The sequence below is a fragment of the Arachis hypogaea genome, chromosome 15, assembly GCF_003086295.3.
Source record: "Arachis hypogaea cultivar Tifrunner chromosome 15, arahy.Tifrunner.gnm2.J5K5, whole genome shotgun sequence".
Taxonomy (NCBI): domain Eukaryota; kingdom Viridiplantae; phylum Streptophyta; class Magnoliopsida; order Fabales; family Fabaceae; genus Arachis; species Arachis hypogaea.
In genome coordinates this window covers 134616820-134620606 of record NC_092050.1, presented here as the reverse complement: position 1 = coordinate 134620606, position 3787 = coordinate 134616820, and the positions used below count along the sequence as shown (strand labels likewise).

Sequence of the window (3787 nt, the reverse complement as noted above, 5' to 3'; positions counted from 1 at the left end):
TTCGAACAAGTAAAGGAGATGGCAGCCGAACCCAACAACAATGCAAGGAGAATGCTTGGTGACTTTACTGCACCTAATTCCAATTTACATGGAAGAAGCATCTCCATTCCTGCCATTGGAGCAAACAATTTTGAGCTGAAACCTCAATTAGTTTCTCTGATGCAGCAGAACTACAAGTTTCATGGACTTCCATCTGAAGATCCTTTTCAGTTCTTAACTGAATTCTTGCAAATATGTGATACTGTTAAGACTAATGGAGTAGATCCTGAAGTCTACAGGCTCATGCTTTTCCCTTTTGCTGTAAGAGACAGAGCTAGATTATGGTTGGATTCCCAACCCAAAGACAGCCTGAACTCTTGGGATAAGCTGGTCACGGCTTTCTTAGCCAAGTACTTTCCGCCTCAAAAGCTGAGCAAGCTTAGAGCTGATGTTCAAACCTTCAGACAGAAAGAAGGTGAATCCCTCTATGAAGCTTGGGAAAGATACAAACAGTTGACCAAAAAGTGTCCTTCTGACATGCTTTCAGAATGGACCATCCTGGATATATTCTATGATGGTTTATCTGAGCTATCAAAGATGTCACTGGACACTTCTGCAGGTGGATCCATTCACCTAAAGAAAACGCCTGCAGAAGCTCAAGAATTCATTGACATGGTTGCTAATAACCAGTTCATGTACACTTCTAAAAGGAATCCTGTGAGTAATGGGACGCCTATGAAGAAGGGAGTTCTTGAAGTTGATACTCTGAATGCCATATTGGCACAGAATAAAATATTGACTCAGCAAGTCAATATGATCTCTCAGAGTCTGCATGGAATGCAAGCTGCATCCAACAGTACTCAAGAGGCATCTTCTGAAGAAGAAGCTTATGATCCTGAGAACCCTGCAATAGCAGAGGTAAATTACTTAGGTGAACCTTATGGAAACACCTATAACTCAACATGGAGAGATCATCCAAATTTCTCATGGAAGGATCAAAAGCCCCAACAAGGCTTTAATAATGGTGGAAGAAACAGGTTTAGCAATAGCAAGCCTTTTCCATCATCCACTCAGCAACAGACAGAGAACTCTGAACAAAATGCTTCTAATTTAGCAAATCTAGTCTCTGATCTATCTAAGGCCACTGTAAGTTTCATGAATGAAACAAGGTCTTCCATTAGAAATTTGGAAGCACAAGTGGGCCAGCTGAGTAAAAGGATCACTGAAATCCCTCCTAGTACTCTCCCAAGCAATACAGAAGAGAACCCAAAAGGAGAGTGCAAGGCCATTGACATAAGCGCCATGGCCGAACCTGTGAGGAGAGGAGAGGACGTGAATCCCAAGGAGGAAGACCTCCTGGGACGTCCAGTGATCAATAAGGAGCTTCCCTCTGAGAAACCAAAGGACTCTGAGGCTCATCTAGAGACCATAGAGATTCCATTGAACCTCCTTATGCCCTTCATGAGCTCTGATGAGTATTCCTCTTCTGAATAGAATGAGAATGTCACTGAAGAGCAAACTGCCAAGTTTCTTGGTGCAATCATGAAGCTGAATGCCAAATTATTTGGCATTGATGCTTGGGAAGTTGAACCTCCCTTGTTCATCAATGAACTAAGTGATCTGGATCAACTGACATTGCCTCAGAAGAGACAGGATCCTGGAAAGTTCATAATCCCTTGTACCATAGGCACCATGATCTTTAAGGCTCTGTGTGACCTTGGTTCAGGGATAAACCTCATGCCCCTCTCTGTAATAGAGAAACTGGGAATCTATGGGGTGCAAGCTGCTAAAATCTCACTGGAGATGGCAGACAGCTCAAGAAAACAGGCTTATGGACAAGTAGAAGATGTATTAGTAAAGGTTGAGGGCCTTTACATACCTACTGATTTCATAGTCCTGGATACTGGAAAGGAAGAGGATGAATCCATCATCCTAGGAAGACCTTTCCTGGCCACAGCAAGAGCTGTGATTGATGTTGACAGAGGTGAAATATTCCTTCAATGGAATGAGAAGTCCCTTGTGTTTAAAACTCGAGGATCTCCCTCTGCAACCATGGAGAGGAAGCAGAAAAAGCTTCTCTCCAAGCAGAGTCAACCAAAGCCCCCACAGTCAAACTCTAAGTTTGGTGTTGGGAGGCCACAACCAAACTCTAAGTTTGGTGTTGAACTCCCATATCCAAACTCTAAGTTTGGTGTTGGAGAGTTTCAACAAAGCTCTGCACATCTGTGAGGCTCCATGAGAGCCCACTGTCAAGCTATTGACATTAAAGAAGCGCTTGTTGGGAGGCAACCCAATGTTTATCTAATTCTTATTTTTATTGTTTTTCATGTTTTCTTAGGTTCATGATCATGTGGAGTCACAAAATAAATATAAAAATTGAAAACGGAATCAAAAACAGCAGAAGAAAAATTACACCCTGGAAGAGCATCTGTCTGGCGTTCAGCGCCAGAACAGAGCATGGTTCTGGCGCTGAACGCCCAAAATGGGCAGCTTCTGGGCGCTGAACGCCAGAACAGGCATGGTTCTGGCGTTCAATGCCAGAAATGGCACACAGATGGGCGTTGAACGCCCAAAATGGCCACCAACCTGGCGCTGAACGCCCAGAGTTGGATACAAAGGCATTTTTACATGCCTAATGGGTGCAGGGATGTAAATCCTTGGACACCTCAGGATCTGTGGACCCCACAGGATCCACTCAGGATCTGTGGATCCCACAGGATCCACTCAGGATCTGTAGACCCCACAGATCCCCACCTACCTCCACTCACTTCTTCTCACCACTCTCTTTCACACAACCCCATAAACACTCTTACCCAAAAACCCTTCACCAATCACCTCAAACTCTCTTCCCCATCACCTCTTCACCACTCATATCCACCCACTCTTCCCAATAAACCTACCTCATAAACTCCACCTACCTTCAAAATTCAAAACCAATTTCCCACCCAAACCCACCCATATGGCCGAACCTTAACCCCCCCTCCATTCCCTATATAAAGACCTCCATTCTTCACCAAATTCACACAACACACCCCTCTACACTCTCCTTAGCCGAAACCACATCTCCCTCTCCCTCTCCATATTTCTTCTTCTTCTTCTTCTATTTTTTTGTTTATTGCTCGAGGGCGAGCAATATTCTAAGTTTGGTGTGGTAAAAGCATAGCTTTTTTGTTTTTCCATTACCATTGATGGCACCTAAGACCGGAGAATCCTCTAGAAGAGGGAAAGGAAAGATAAAAGCTTCCACATCCGAGTCATGGGAGATGGAAAGGTTCATCTCCAAAGCCCATCAAGACCACTTCTATGATGTTGTGGCCAGGAAGAAGGTGATCCCTGAGGTCCCTTTTAAACTCAAAAGAAATGAGTATCCGGAGATCCGACATGAAATTCAAAGAAGAGGTTGGGAAGTTCTAACAAATCCCATCCAACAAGTCGGCATCCTAATAGTTCAAGAGTTCTATGCCAATGCATGGATCACCAAGAACCATGATCAAAGTAAGAACCCGGATCCAAAGAACTATGTTACAATGGTTCGGAGGAAATACTTAGATTTTAGTCCGGAGAATGTGAGGTTGGCGTTCAACTTGCCATACATGGAAGAAAACGCACGCCCCTACACAAGGAGAGTCAACTTTGATCAAAGGTTGGACCAAGTCCTTATGGACATATGTGTAGAAGGAGCTCAATGGAAGATTGACTCCAAAGGCAAGCCGGTTCAACTAAGAAGATTGGACCTCAAGCCTATTGCTAGAGGATGGTTGGAGTTTATTCAATGCTCAATCATTCCCACTAGCAACCGGTCTGAAGT

General features: G+C 44.0%; 1 non-coding gene across 1 annotated transcript; it reads right to left on the bottom strand.

The window, feature by feature from the left end:
- Nucleotides 1-414: 414 nt before the first annotated feature.
- Nucleotides 415-522, bottom strand: LOC112752548 (small nucleolar RNA R71). Its single transcript, XR_003176980.1, has one exon. It is a non-coding gene; the product is annotated as a small nucleolar RNA R71 (small nucleolar RNA).
- Nucleotides 523-3787: the final 3265 nt, after the last annotated feature.